Genomic DNA, 16,410 nt, shown 5'->3' with positions numbered 1-16,410 from the left:
CCGATCATCGGGCAAGTCAACCAAAGTCCATACTTTGTTCTCATACATGGATCCCATCTCAGATTTCATGGCCTCAAGCCATTTTGCGGAATCTGGGCTCACCATCGCTTCTTCATAGTTCGTAGGTTCGTCATGGTCTAGTAACATAACCTCCAGAACAGGATTACCGTACCACTCTGGTGCGGATCTTAATCTGGTTGACCTACGAGGTTCAGTAATAACTTGATCTGAAGTTTCATGATCATTATCATTAACTTCCTCACTAATTGGTGTAGGTGTCGCAGAAATTGGTTTCTGTGATGATCTACTTTCCAATAGGGGAGCAGGTACAGTTACCTCATCAAGTTCTACTTTCCTCCCACTCACTTCTTTCGAGAGAAACTCCTTCTCTAGAAAGGATCCATTCTTAGCAACGAATGTCTTGCCTTCGGATCTGTGATAGAAGGTGTACCCAACAGTCTCCTTTGGGTATCCTATGAAGACACATTTCTCCGATTTAGGTTCGAGCTTATCAGGTTGAAGTTTCTTCACATAAGCATTGCAACCCCAAACTTTAAGAAACGACAACTTTGGTTTCTTGTCAAACCATAGTTCATAAGGCGTCGTCTCAACGGATTTCGATGGTGCCCTATTTAGAGTGAATGCGGCCGTCTCTAAAGCATAACCCCAAAACGATAGCGGTAAATCAGTAAGAGACATCATAGATCGCACCATATCTAGTAAAGTACGATTACGACGTTCGGACACACCATTACGTTGTGGTGTTCTGGGTGGCGTGAGTTGCGAAACTATTCCGCATTGTTTCAAATGTAGGCCAAACTCGTAACTCAAATATTCTCTTCCATGATCTGATCGTAGAAACTTTATTTTCTTGTTACGATGATTTTCAACTTCGCTCTGAAATTCTTTGAACTTTTCAAATGTTTCAGACTTATGTTTCATTAAGTAGATATACCCATATCTGCTCAAATCATCTGTGAAGGTGAGAAAATAACGATATCCTCCACGAGCCTCAATATTCATCGGACCACATACATCTGTATGTATGATTTCCAACAAATTAGTTGCTCTCTCCATAGTTCCGGAGAACGGTGTTTTAGTCATCTTGCCCATGAGACACGGTTCGCAAGTACCAAGTGATTCCAAAAGTCCATCATTATGGAGTTTCTTCATGCGCTTTACACCGATATGACCTAAACGGCAGTGCCACAAATAAGTTGCACTATCATTATCAACTCTGCATCTTTTGGCTTCGACATTATGAATATGTGTGTCACTACTACCGAGATTCATTAAAAATAGACCACTCTTCAAGGGTGCATGACCATAAAAGATATTACTCATATAAATAGAACAACCATATTCTCTGATTTAAATGCCTAACCATCTCGCATCAAACAAGATCCAGATATAATGTTCATGCTCAACGCTGGCACCAAATAACAATTATTTAGGTATAATATTAATCCCGAAGGTAGATGTAGAGGTAGCGTGCCGACGGCGATCACATCGACTTTGGAACCGTTTCCCACGCGCATCGTCACCTCGTCCTTGGCCAGTGTTCGCTTAATCCGTAGTCCCTGTTTCGAGTTGCAAATATTAGCAACAGAACCAGTATCAAATACCCAGGTGCTACTGCGAGCTCTGGTAAGGTACACATCAATAACATGTATATCACATATACCTTTGTTCACCTTGCCATCCTTCTTATCCGCCAAATACTTGGGGCAGTTCCGCTTCCAGTGACCAGTCTGCTTGCAGTAGAAGCACTCAGTCTCAGGCTTAGGTCCAGATTTGGGTTTCTTCTCCTGAACAGCAACTTGCTTGTTGTTCTTCTTGAAGTTCCCCTTCTTCTTCCCTTTGCCCTTTTTCTTGAAACTAGTGGTCTTATTGACCATCAACACTTGATGCTCCTTTTTGATTTCTACCTCCGCTGCCTTTAGCATTGCGAAGAGCTCGGGAATTGTCTTATTCATCCCTTGCATGTTATAGTTCATCACGAAGCTCTTGTAGCTTGGTGGCAGTGATTGAAGAATTCTGTCAATGACGCTATCATCCGGAAGATTAACTCCCAGTTGAATCAAGTGATTGTTATACCCAGACATTTTGAGTATATGCTCACTGACAGAACTATTCTCTTCCATCTTGCAGCTGTAGAACTTATTGGAGACTTCATATCTCTCAATCCGGGCATTTGCTTGAAATATTAACTTCAACTCCTGGAACATCTCATATGCTCCATGACGTTCAAAACGTCGTTGAAGACCCGGTTCTAAGCCGTAAAGCATGGCACACTGAACTATCGAGTAGTCATCAGCTTTGCTCTGCCAGGCGTTCATAACTTCTGGTGTTGCTCTTGCAGCAGGTCTGGCACCCAGCGGTGCTTCCAGGACGTAATTCTTCTGTGCAGCAATGAGGATAATCCTCAATACGGACCCAGTCCGTGTAATTGCTACCATCATCTTTCAACTTTGCTTTCTCAAGGAACGCATTAAAATTCAACGGAACAACAGCACGGGCCATCTATCTACAATTAACATAGACAAGCAAGATACTATCAGGTACTAAGTTCATGATAAATTTAAGTTCTATTAATCATATTACTTAAGAACTCCCACTTAGATAGACATCCCTCTAATCATCTAAGTGATTACGTGATCCAAATCAACTAAACCATAACCGATCATCATGTGAAATGGAGTAGTTTTCAATGGTGAACATCACTATGTTGATCATATCTACTATATGATTCACGCTCGACCTTTCGGTCTCTGTGTTCCGAGGCCATATTTGCATATGCTAGGCTCGTCAAGTTTAACCTGAGTATTCTGCGTGTGCAAAACTGGCTTGCACCTGTTGTAGATGGACGTAGAGCTTATCACACCCGATCATCACGTGGTGTCTGGGCACGACGAACTTTGGCAACGGTGCATACTCAGGGAGAACACTTTTATCTTGAAATTTTAGTGAGAGATCATCTTATAATGCTACCGTCAATCAAAGCAAGATAAGATGCATAAAAGATAAACATCACATGCAATCAATATAAGTGATATGATATGGCCATCATCATCTTGTGCTTGTGATCTCCATCTCCGAAGCACCGTCATGATCACCATCGTCACCGGCGCGACACCTTGATCTCCATCGTAGCATCGTTGTCGTCTCGCCAACTATTGCTTTTACGACTATCGCTACCGCTTAGTGATAAAGTAAAACAATTACATGGCGATTGCATTGCATACAATAAAGCGACAACCATATGGCTCCTGCCAGTTGCCGATAACTCGGTTACAAAACATCTTGCCAGTTGCCGATAACCCGGTTACAAAACATGATCATCTCATACAATAAAATATAGCATCATGTCTTGACCATATCACATCACAACATGCCCTGCAAAAACAAGTTAGACGTCCTCTACTTTGTTGTTGCAAGTTTTACGTGGCTGCTACGGGCTTAGCAAGAACCGTTCTTACCTACGCATCAAAACCACAACGATAGTTTGTCAAGTTGGTGCTGTTTTAACCTTCGCAAGGACCGGGCGTAGCCACACTCGGTTCAACTAAAGTGAGAGAGACAGACACCCGCCAGTCACCTTTAAGCAACGAGTGCTCGCAACGGTGAAACCAGTCTCGCGTAAGCGTACGCGTAATGTCGGTCCGAGCCGCTTCATCTCACAATACCGCTGAACCAAAATATGACATGCTAGTAAGCAGTATGACTTATATCGCCCACAACTCACTTGTGTTCTACTCGTGCATATAACATCAACGCATAAAACCAGGCTTGGATGCCACTGTTGGGTAACATAGTAATTTCAAAAAAATTCCTACGCACACGCAAGATCATGGTGATGCATAGCAACGAGAGGGGAGAGTGTTGTCCACGTACCCTCGTAGACCGAAAGCGGAAGCGTTAACACAACGCGGTTGATGTAGTCGTACGTCTTCACGATCCGACCGATCAAGTACCGAACGCACGGCACCTCCGAGTTCAGCACACGTTCAGCTCGATGACGTCCCTCGAACTCCGATCCAGCCGAGTGTTGAGGGAGAGTTTCGTCAGCACGACGGCGTGGTGACAATGATGATGTTCTACCGACGCAGGGCTTCGCCTAAGCACCGCTACGATATTATCGAGGTGTAATATGGTGGAGAGGGGCACCGCACACGGCTAAGAGATCAATGATCAATTATGTATCTAGAGGTGCCCCCCTGCCCCTGTATATAAAGGAGCAAGGGGGGGTTCGGCCGGCCAAGGGGAGAGGCGCGCCAGGAGGAGTCCTACTCCTACCGGGAGTAGGACTCCCCCCCTTTTCCATGTTGGACAAGGAGAGAAAGGGGGAAGAGGTGGAGGGGAGGAAGGAAGGGGGGGCGCCGCCCCCCTCTCCTTGTCCTATTCGAACTGGGGGGGGAGGGGCGCGCGGCCCTGCCCTGGCCTCCTCTCCTCTCTTCCACCTAGGCCCACTAAGGCCCATTAAGTTACCGGGGGGTTCCGGTAACCTCCCGGTACTCCGGAAAAATCCCGATTTCACCCGGAACACTTCCGATGTCCAAACATAGGCTTCCAATATATCAATCTTTATGTCTCGACCATTTCGAGACTCCTCGTCATATCCGTGATCACATCCGGGACTCCGAACAACCTTCGGTACATCAAAACATATAAACTCATAATATAACTGTCATCGTAATGTTAAGCGTGCGGACCCTACGGGTTCGAGAACTATGTAGACATGACCGAGACACCTCTCCGGTCAATAACCAATAGCGGAACCTGGATGCTCATATTGGTTCCCACATATTCTACGAAGATCTTTATCGGTCAGACCGCATAACAACATACGTTGTTCCCTTTGTCATCGGTATGTTACTTGCCCGAGATTCGATCGTCGGTATCTTGATACCTAGTTCAATCTCGTTACCGGCAAGTCTCTTTACTCGTTCCGTAATACATCATCTCGCAACTAACTCATTAGTTACAATGCTTGCAAGGCTTGTAGTGATGTGTATTACTGAGTGGGCCCAGAGATACCTCTCCGACAATCGGAGTGACAAATCCTAATCTCGAAATACGCCAACCCAACAAGTACCTTTGGAGACACCTGTAGAGCACCTTTATAATCACCCAGTTACGTTGTGACATTTGGTAGCACACAAAGTGTTCCTCCGGTAAACGGGAGTTGCATAATCTCATAGTCATAGGAACATGTATAAGTCATGAAGAAAGCAATAGCAACATACTAAACGATCGAGTGCTAAGCTAACGGAATGGGTCAAGTCAGTCACATCGTTCTCCTAATGATGTGATCCCGTTAATCAAATGACAACTCATGTCTATGGCTAGGAAACATAACCATCTTTGATCAACGAGCTAGTCAAGTAGAGGCATACTAGTGACACTCTGTTTGTCTATGTATTCACATAAGTATTATGTTTCCGGTTAATACAATTCTAGCATGAATAATAAACATTTATCATGATATAAGGAAATAAATAATAACTTTATTATTGCCTCTAGGGCATATTTCCTTCACATATTACCAGATTGTGTTTCAGCATCGGAAATAGAAATATCATTTGGATTCTCAGGTGGTTCAGCAATAGGTTCACTAGAAGCATGCAAAGTCCTATCATTTTTCTTTTTCTTCTTTTTAGGACTAGGTGCATCAATATTATTTCTCTGAGAATCTTGTTCAATTCTCTTAGGGTGGCCTTCAGGATACAAAGGTTCCTGAGTCATTTTACCAGTTCTAGTAGCCACTCTAATAGCATAGTCATTATTCTTACTATTCAATTCATTGAGCAAATCATTTTGAGCTTTAAGTACTTGTTCTACTTGAGTGGTAACCATAGAAGCATGTTTACTAATGAGTGTAAGTTCACCCTTAACATTAGCCATATAATCACCCAAGTGCTCAAGCGTATCGGAATTATATTTCAATTGTCTACCAAAATAAGCATTGAAGTTTTCTTGTTTGACAATAAAATTATCAAACTCTTCTAAGCATTGTCTAGAAGACTTATAGTGAGGAATATCACCTTCATCAAATCTATAGAGAGAATTTACCTTTACTACCTGTGTCGGGTTATCAAGACCATGAGCTTCTTCAATAGGTGGAGGATTAAGATCATATGTTTCTTCAACAGGCGGTAACTTAAGACCATGTATTTCTTCAATAGGAGGTAAATTATTAACATCTTCAGCTTTAATACCATTTTCTTTCATAGATTTCTTTGCCTCTTGCATATCTTCAGGACTGAGTAATAGAACACCTCTCTTCTTCGGAGTTGGTTTAGGAATAGGCTCAGGGATTGGCTCAGGAGCTGGCTCAGGAAGTGTCCAATTATTTTCATTTGTCAATATATTATTCAATAGAATTTCAGCTTCATCCGGTGTTCTTTCCCTGAAAACAGAACCAGCACAACTATCCAGGTAATCTCTGGAAGCATCGGTTAGTCCATTATAAAAGATATCAAGTATTTCATTTTTCTTAAGAGGATGATCAGGCAAAGCATTAAGTAATTGGAGAAGCCTCCCCCAAGCTTGTGGGAGACTCTCTTCTTCAATTTGCACAAAATTATATATTTCCCTTAAAGCAGCTTGTTTCTTATGAGCAGGGAAATATTTAGCAGAGAAGTAATAAATCATATCCTGGGGACTACGCACACAACCAGGATCAAGAGAATTAAACCATATCTTAGCATCACCCTTTAATGAGAACGGAAATATTTTAAGGATATAAAGGTAGCTAGATTTCTCATCATTAGTGAACAGGGTGGCTATATCATTTAATTTAGTAAGATGTGCCACAACAGTTTCAGATTCATAGCCATGAAAAGGATCAGATTCAACCAAAGTAATTACATCAGGATCAACAGAGAATTCATAATCCTTATCAAACACAGATAGGTGAAGTAGCAAAAGCAGGGTCAGGTTTCATTCTAGCATTAAGAGATTGCTGCTTCCATTTAGCTAATAACCTCTTGAGCTCCTATCTATCTTTGCAAGCTAAAATAGCTATAGCAGCTTCCTTTTCCAAAACATAACCCTCAGGAACAACAGGCAATTCATATTTATTAGGGGGAGAGTCTTCATCATCACTTTCATCAATGTTATCAACTTCAATAATTTCATTCTCTCTAACCCTAGCAAGTTGTTCATCAAGAAATTCACCAACTGGCACAGTAGTATCAAGCATAGTATTAGTTTCATCATAAGTATCATGCATAGCAGAAGTGGCATCATCAATAGCATGCGACATATCAGAATTAATAGCAGAAGCAGGTTTAGGTGTCGCAAGCTTACTCAAAACAGAAGGTGAATGAAGTGCAGAGCTAGATGGCAGTTCCTTACCTCCCCTCGTAGTTGAGGGGTAGATTTTTGTTTTCTCGTCTTTCAAGTTCCTCATAGTGACCAGCAGATATAAATCCCAAGTGACTCAAAGAATAGAGCTATGCTCCCCAGCAACGGCGCCAGGAAATAGTCTTGATAACCCACAAGTATAGGGGATCGCAACAGTTTTCGAGGGTAGAGTATTCAACCCAAATTTATTGATTCGACACAAGGGGAGCCAAAGAATATTCTCAAGTATTAGCAGTTGAGTTGTCAATTCAACCACACCTGGATAACTTAGTATCTGCAGCAAAGTATTTAGTAGCAAAGTAATATGGAAGTAACGGTAACGGTAGCAAAAGTAATATTTTTGGGTTTTGTAGTGATTGTAACAGTAGCAACGGAAAAGTAAATAAGTGAAGAACAATATGTGAAAAGCTCGTAGGCATTGGATCGGTGATGGAGAATTATGCCGGATGCGGTTCATCATGTAACAGTCATAACATAGGGTGACACAGAACTAGCTCCAATTCATCAATGTAATGTAGGCATGTATTCCGAATATAGTCATGCGTGCTTATGGAAAAGAACTTGCATGACATCTTTTGTCCTACCCTCCCGTGGCAGCGGGGTCCTAATGGAAACTAAGGGATATTAAGGCCTCCTTTTAATAGAGTACCGGACCAAAGCATTAACACATAGTGAATACATGAACTCCTCAAACTACGGTCATCACCGGGAGTGGTCCCGATTATTGTCACTTTGGGGTTGCCGGATCATAACACATAGTAGGTGACTATAGACTTGCAAGATAGGATCAAGAACTCACATATATTCATGAAAACATAAATAGGTTCAGATCTGAAATCATGGCACTCGGGCACTAGTGACAAGCATTAAGCATAGCAAAGTCATAGCAACATCAATCTCAGAACATAGTGGATACTAGGGATCAAACCCTAACAAAACTAACTCGATTACATGATAGATCTCATCCAACCCATCACCGTCCAGCAAGCCTACGATGGAATTACTCACGCACGGCGGTGAGCGTCATGAAATTGGTGATGGAGGATGGTTGATGATGACGACGGCGACGAATCCCCCTCTCCGGAGCCCCCGAACGGACTCCAGATCAGCCCTCCCGGGAGGTTTTAGGGCTTGGCGGCGGCTCCGTATCGTAAAACGCGATGAATCCTTCTCTCTGATTTTTTTCTCCCTGAAAGTGAATATATGGAGTTGGAGTTGAGGTCGGTGGACCGTCAGGGGGCCCACGAGGTAGGGGGCAGGCGCACCCCCCACCCTCCTGGAGAGGGTGTGGGCCCCTGACGTGGATTTTTCTTCCAGTATTTTTAATATTTTCCAAAAAGATGTTCCGTGGAGTTTCAGGTCATTCCGAGAACTTTTGTTTCTGCACATAAATAACACCATGGAAAGTGTGCTGAAAATAGTGTCAGTCCGGGTTAGTTCCATTCAAATCATGCAAGTTAGAGTCCAAAACAAGGGCAAAAGTGTTTGGAAAAGTAGATACGACGGAGACGTATCACCAACATACAGATATACATATACATATCTATCTCCATCCATGACAACATACATATATACATAAGAAACATAGTTCCATCCATATATACATATTACATATCACAATGTTCATCCAACACATTGTTCCATGCATCCATATAACAAGTTCCACATTTTTCATCGATACAAACGAAAAAAAGATAAGGGAAACAAGCACTCCATGCATCCATGCAAGCTTCCATATAGTGAATTAAATCTGCAAAATGGAAACAAGAAAGTTAGAAGAAGAAGACTAGAATCAGAAGAAGAAGAAGAAGAAGAAGAAGAAGAAGTAAGTATACTTAGGTAAAATGGAGCTAACATAGCTAATTGTGCCATTTTTGAGTGAACTAAGCATATTATGCCATTTTTGATATAACCTAGAGCTAACTTCGTTTTGGAGAAGAAGAAGAAGAAGAAGAAGACTAGAAGAAGAAGAAGAAGTTCTTCTTCTTCTTCTCTTCTTCTTTTTCTTCTTCTTCTTTTCTTCCTATTCCTTCTTTTCTTCCTCTTCCTGGATTTTCTTCATCTTATTATGTCATTTGTGGACTAAAAAGGATAAATTATGTCATAAATGGACTAAATAGGCTAAATAGGAAGAAAAATGCCATTTTTGAGCTTACCTAGCTAATTATGCCATTTTTGACCTAACTAAGCATATTATGAGATATAACTTAGAGCTTACTTAATTTTGGAGAAGAAGAAGAAGAAAACTAGAAGAAGAAGAAGAAGAAGAAGAAGAAGAAGAATGAGAAGAAAGTGTCATTTGTGGACTAAATAGGCTAAATTATGTCATAAATGGACTAAACACGCTAATTAAGAAGAAAAATACCGTTATCACGGAGGTGTAGGAATGGTCGGGGCTGCGTCAGTGCCAGACGGAGGTGAAGGACCGGTCGGGGTTCCGGCATTGGCAGAAGGAGTAGTCGATGCTTGTCGGGAGCCATGCTGCACCAAAGATCATTTCCCATAATGTCTCGTTAGCAAGTTCGCAAACTGAAATGTGAATAGTAGTAAGCAACGACCATTCAAATCAAACTCGCCGTGGTTGCCGGAGCAATCTGGGGCATCGGCGGAGGGGCCTGACCATTTTTCTCGCACAAGCTCTGCACATTTGGTTCTCACGAGTCAGTCATATTAGATAGTAATGCGAACATTACGTGCATGATTGGGCTAATATGCACGAGAAACGTACCACGATGAGCTCGTATAGGGCCCGGTTAGCGCTGTCGTTCCGGTTCCTCTCCTCCTCCAACAGCTTAGCCGTCTTCTCCTCCATCTCCCTCTCCCTCTCCGCCGCCTCCCTTTGTGCCTCCCTTTTTGCCTCCTCCAGAAGCTCCTTCGTCTTCAAACTCTCTTCCTCAACAATAGCCTGCAACACACCACTCCTCGTTAGCATTGTAATCATCGACGGACGCACACACAATGTAATGGAGGAAAGGTGAGAGAGTCCGTATAACTAACCGCCATGGCGATCTCCGCGGGCCGTGCACGAGGCGTTAACTCAGGATCAGTGCTACTCAGGCGCTTCTTGATCTGCGGGAGTCTTAGGACAATGTATCAGTCCATCACGAATGGCTAGAGAGCCATGGGACCTCCCGCCACCAGATATCATCACCAGCTCTGTATCAAAAGGATCCTAGCTCGGGTTAAAGTCCTCCCCTTTCCTCGCCTTCCCCTCGTGTCTGTACTTCACAAGCTTGTGGTGGGAGGTCTTGTTGGTGAAGTTCTCTGGATCATCTAGGTCAGACTCCGTGAATGGCTTGGCCTTCTTGTACGGGGCCATATGGGCCATGCCATAGAGGTCGAACAGACCTGGCACAGGCTTCTTGTGGTGGTGCGCCTGAGAGAGAGGAACAAAATATTAGTTAAGGGCTCAAGCTAGCATGAAGAATGATATTGCTATGTAAATAGATCATTTTGGAGCTAAGAAAGGTTATTATGTCATTTTCGAGGAAAATAAGCTAAGTTTAGGTCATTTTTGAGGTAACCAAGATTATTATGCCATTTTTTTACCAAAGTATGCTAATTATGTCATTACTGAGCTATCCAAGGTTATTATGTCATTTTAGAACTAACTATAGCATATTTAGGCATTCTATAGAGCTATCTAAGGTTATTATGTCATTTTAGAGCTAAATATGTCATAAATGAACTATCTAGCATGAAGAATGAATTGCATGAATCATGTAGCAAACCACATACCCAGTTATCCCCGTACTCAAACAGGTTGGAGCTCCCTTGATGGTGTGGCACACCTTCCATTTGGTCGCACTTATCCTTGGCCCTTTGGTGTTCGACTTTCCATTGGTCAGAGCACCACACATCCACCAACGCCTCCCAATAGTCCATTTTATCCACACACCATCTCGGGGGCACCTAAGTGAGTCAAGAGAAATTTCAGCGCTACGCCTATGAATCAAATCAAGAAAACTAAGTTCAAGGCCTTAAGAATAGGTAATTACCTGCATGTACTTCTCCTTACTCAGAAACTTGCCGCGACACTTCTACTTGCCCCTCCTAATACCCTTCGAGGCGTAGTAGTCTCGAACGGCCTGCACCCGAGCCTCGTGCCTTAAGTTCTGAAGTAGGCGCTTGCACTCGTTTTCGACAACCATAGTCGCGGCCTCCTGCTCTCCCTCTGAAACCCTGTAGAAGGTCTGCAATCAAACAAGGCAACACTGATTAGTACAATCACTAGGTAGTGTTCATTTTTAATTCCGTAAAGGAGAAATTACCCAAAACCGAGGAACACAATGTCGGCCACCGTCTCGCACAAGACACCGTCGACCCTCTCCTCCGGCGGGGCCGGGGCAACCGAGTACAGCTCCCAGGTCAGTGCTAGCTGTGGAACCTGACCCTCACCGGGCAACGTGACCCACCCAGGGAAGTGCTGCCGGCAAAGCACACCAAGGACCTGGTTGGGCCTACGGGAACCACGGGGGCGTACCCAGCCCCTACAGTATGACAAGGCCAACACATTAGATATTAATTTGAAGGAACATGAAGGCAAAAGGTTAAAAAATAGTAAATGCACTTATTCAACCCTTTAGGCGCAATCAACCACCTCTGGTCGGGGGTCGTCGGCACGGGCGGGAGCTTTATACAGCCACGCTTGTATACCTTCCTGCCCTTCTCAACCAGCTCGTCGTCGCTGTAGCTATCTTCTGAAAAGGTGTCCTCGCTACCATCCTCCGAGCCACTAGCCTCCGGAGTCTCGTGGGCCGAAGACCCCGTGACCGGAGTCTTCTGGGATGAAGACCCCGTGACTGGAGTCTTCTGGGACGAAGATCCCGTGACCGGAGTCTTCTGAGACAAAGACTCTGGGACTGGACTCACGTGGGGCGAAGGATCGGCGACCCGAGTCTGGTGGGGGGAAGGATCAGCGACCGGAGGCTCATGGACCGGAGTCCGAGACGGGTCCATGTCAGACGGAGCACTCCTGTGGTCGGGTGAATCAGCTGAGGGTGGCGGCGAGGAAGGCGTAATAGCCTTCCTACCTCTCCCGCTGCCACGTCCACCTTTACCAGCCTTCTTCGTCCTCCCCCGACCTCTCCCAGCCGAAGAAGAAGCGCCCGCCGCAGTTGTCTGCATACTGTCTAGCAGCGCTCTCCGGAGGGGCTGGGCTGGAATAATGGAACCACCCCTCCCAGTAGCGGTCGCAGGAGGCTCGGGCGCTCTGGACCCTTGCCCACCATCCTGTCAACACCTGCAATGACAAAAAGTAAACGAAATTAGTACAACATAAAAAAATTGGATACCTGACATGAACATAATAATATGTATATAATTTAAGTGTATCATATTCATGACCATAATAAAAATACACCCGATCAACACAAATATATATGGGGTCGGGGTGTGGTGTCAGGGTGTCGGGGTCGGGGTGTCGTGTCGGGGTGTCATGTCGGGGTCAGGGTGTCAGGGTCGGGGTGTGGTGTCAGGGTGTCGGGGGTCGGGGGTAAGGGTGGGTGTGGTGTCAGGGTGTCAGTGGTCGGGGTGTCACGTGTCGGGGTGTCGGTGGTCGGGGTCGGGGTCGGGGTGTGGTGTCAGGGTGTCGGGGTGTCGGTGTCGGGGTCGGGGTGTGGTGTCAGGGTGTCGGGGTCGGGGTGTCGTGCTGGGGTGTCGTGTCGGGGTCGGGCCGGGGTGTGAGGGTGTTGGGCTCGGGGTCGGGGTCGGGGTGTGGTGTTAGGGTGTCGGTTGGTCGGGGTCGGGGTCGGGTCGGGGTCGTGGTGTGGTGTCGGGGCTCGGGGTCGGGGTGTGGTGCCGAGGTGTCGGGGTGTCGAGGTCGGGTCGGGGTCTCTTTTTTCCTTTTCTTCTTCTTCTCTTCTTCTTCTTCTTCTCCTCCTCTCCTCTTTCTTCTTCTTCTTCTTCTTCTTCTTCTTCTTCTTCTTCTTCTTCTTCTTCTTCTTCTTCTCCTCCTCCTCTCCTCTTTCTTCTTCTTCTTCTTCTTCTTCTTCCTCTTCTTAAACCTAGCACCAATTAAACTAAAACAAAACAGGAAAAAACTACACCTAAACCTAGCTATTCTTCTTCTCCTCCTCTTCTTCTAATTATTCTTAGTTTTTTTCATGACTAAACATAAACCTAAAACTAAACTAAACCTAAGACCAAACTAAAAGTAATCTAAACTAAACTAAATATAAAACCAAACTAAAAGTATTCTAAAATAAACTAAATCTAAAACAAAACTGAAAGTAATCTAAACTAAAAAAACAGAAAAAAACAGAAAAAAAGAGGAGAAGAGGGCTCACCTGCGGCAGGGGTGGGACGGCCTGCGGCAGGCCGGCAAGGCCCAGGGGCGCCGGGCGGCGGGGTTGCTCGAGGGCGGAGGGGCGCTGGCCGGGCGGAGGGAGCGCCGGGCGGTCGGGGCGACGGGGCCGCAGGGCTCCGGGGCGGTGGGGTGGCGCTGGCCGGGCGGAGGGGGCGCCGGGCGGTGGTGGCGACGGGGCCGCAGGGCTCCGGGGCGGCGGTGTGGTGCTGCGGCGGGGTGGGCCGGCGGCAGTGTGAGGGGCGGCGGCGGGGCGGCGCTGGCCGACGGAGGGGGCGTCGGGCGGTGGTGGCGACAGGGCCGCAGGGCTCCGGGGCGGCGGGGTGGGGCGGCGGCGGTGCTCGACGGCGGTGGTCCGGGCGCGGGCGCGAGTGAGATGGGGGCACGGGGTGAGAGAGAGGGGAGAGAGAGGGGGTGGGGCTGGAGAGACAGAGAGCGTGCATAGGAGGGGGGACACGGCCGTTAGCTGGGCCCTTTCTTTGCCGTCCGCCAGCGGACGGCAAAGGTCTAGAAGGCGGGCGGCAAATACTAGGCAGACGGCAAAGAAGCTGACCTACCCACGCCGTGCCCTATGGGGCCCACCTGGCTCTTTGTCGTCTGCCTTCTAGCTCTTTGCCATCGGCTGGCTAACGGCAAAGAAGCAGCTAACGGCAAATAGCCTTTTTGCCATTGGCCCTTTCTTTGCCGTCCGCTTTGTGGAAGCTGATGGCAAAGAGGCTCTTTGCCGTCAGCTGGCAGACGGCAAAGAAGTGGATTCCAGTAGTGTATATGATAATATGCACGACCGATTCTCGTATCTGCTGATACAAGAGATACTTTCAAAAGATAACCCTAACCCCTGGGTGGGCGAAATGGAGACAATACTGTCGTTGAAGCGCAAGAGTGAGCAGCAGTCCGGTCATCCCTTGCTTTCTCAACTTGAGCAGGAAACTTCCAACCAAATAGGAGGGAGGGGCACTCTCAAATAGGAATGCAAACATAAAACGCGTGCTCTTGAGTGTCAATTCCTCTTCTGACCGAAGTGAATAATAAACATCCCTTCCATCTGGATATTGAATAATGAGAGAATCGTAGAAGTTATCGGAATCCGGTGCTAGAGTCTTTGGCTGAACATCCACAGATGATCGATTCCCTGCGCTAGCAAGTATTGGATTGGAGTGGGGGTTAGTTGGCTCCATATGGTATAGATTGATAGATACGTCCTATAACATGGAGATGGAGATAGCCAAGCCCCTTTCTCGAAAGCCAAACCCTCTTTATCATCCAACACAGGATCTCCCTATGGAATACCACCATTGTCTTTCTCCATCTCACTCAATAGTATATATCGGTATAAATAGCTCATCTCACGAAATAGTGCGAGCAAGAGCTCGAACTTGGTAGGAAAGTTCGGATCTGAAGCAAAACGAGGCTCATCCATTTGTTTTGATCCGAATCACACTCTAGACCGGCTCTTCTTATAGAGAAGGAACTCCACTTTCACAGTCATACGAGAGGGAAGAGACTCAAAGTTGATGAGAATAGTCGATTTAACCGGTATCACGAATATCAGTTTTAGTAGAAAAGGGCGTTGATGATTGAAAGGATTTCTCCACGAACCACTAGTAACTATGTCAGCTTTTGTCATTCTGATGATACTGAATCGGGTCAATATTTGGAATAACAATATCTGATCTATCAAATCGATTCATCATCGAGAATGGAATAGTATAACATAGGAATTTGATCCAAACAAACTCCAAATTGGGATTTCTTATTGGATTAGGAATCCCATTGCATTTTTCATCCTTTTCCATTTTGCTTCTTTCAGGCAGTTTTGGCTCGCAATAAAGCTAGGGTCCTGATCGAGCAAGACTACGTCCTATCTATCTACCTCTCCAAACACAATATCTTGAGTACCTATGATGGTGACTACATCTGCTGGCATGTGATGTTTGGACATAGAATCAAGTCCTTGTGAATGGGCAAAGCCAGGTGCTCTTATTTTACAACGGTAGGGACGATTACTCCCATTACTGACAAGAAAGACACCAAATTCACCTTTAGGTGCTTCAACTGCAGTATAGGTAGAAGGAGCTGGTACAGAAAAACCTTCTGTATAAAGTTCGAAATGGTGAATTGAGGTAGAGTAGACCGATGATCCGGTAGTCATTTGGCCGGCTATGGAAAGAAAAAGCTTGCATCTGCTCCCCGTAAACTATAACGGGTCCCATCTCTCTCCAAACCTAATGTGGTAGTTTCCCATCATAAGGCTTTCCATCTATAGATTGAGCCATTAGCCACCAAGGATTCGTTCAGAACTCAGTCGACTGCTTCTATAGATAAGGCGGAACGTCCTTAGTTCAGCATTATAGCACATAGTATCCGACGCTACTACAGCGCTTCGCTAACTCGAAGCGCCTCGCTATGAGAATGACGTGTCGCTAACGTTCGGCTAAGTCGTCGAACCCTCGCGCTGACCATTCGCTTTCTCAGTAGCGAAAGCGCTTCTCTTTGCCCCTTAACTTCATAAAGTATTTGGAAAGAAAAGAAAGAGATTCTTGGTTTTATTGCTCCCGCTTCCTCATCTGCGCTCGTCAAGCCAACTTTGCTTTTTGGGAGGCAAAAGAGGGGTTGAAGCGGACATGTTGAAATGACAACATCGAAGATATCTATATACACATGAACGCTTATTCCGGACTGCGTTCCGAAAAAAGTAGCCTACTTGACAGAAAGGGCGGGCACTCTCGGCGCGGAGG

At 45.5% G+C, this 16,410-nt stretch overlaps 1 long non-coding RNA gene across 1 annotated transcript; it reads left to right on the top strand.

Moving 5' to 3' along the window:
- The first annotated feature begins 1,997 nt into the window (after positions 1 to 1,997).
- On the top strand, positions 1,998 to 15,623 carry LOC123099911 (uncharacterized). Its single transcript, XR_006448299.1, has 3 exons — positions 1,998 to 2,009; positions 4,042 to 4,045; positions 15,487 to 15,623. It is a non-coding gene; the product is annotated as an uncharacterized lncRNA (long non-coding RNA).
- The last annotated feature ends 787 nt before the right edge of the window (positions 15,624 to 16,410 follow it).

This window comes from Triticum aestivum, chromosome 4D, assembly GCF_018294505.1.
Source record: "Triticum aestivum cultivar Chinese Spring chromosome 4D, IWGSC CS RefSeq v2.1, whole genome shotgun sequence".
Lineage (NCBI taxonomy): Eukaryota > Viridiplantae > Streptophyta > Magnoliopsida > Poales > Poaceae > Triticum > Triticum aestivum.
Note: the sequence above shows the minus strand (reverse complement) of the source record. Positions and strands in the feature narration are given on the sequence as shown.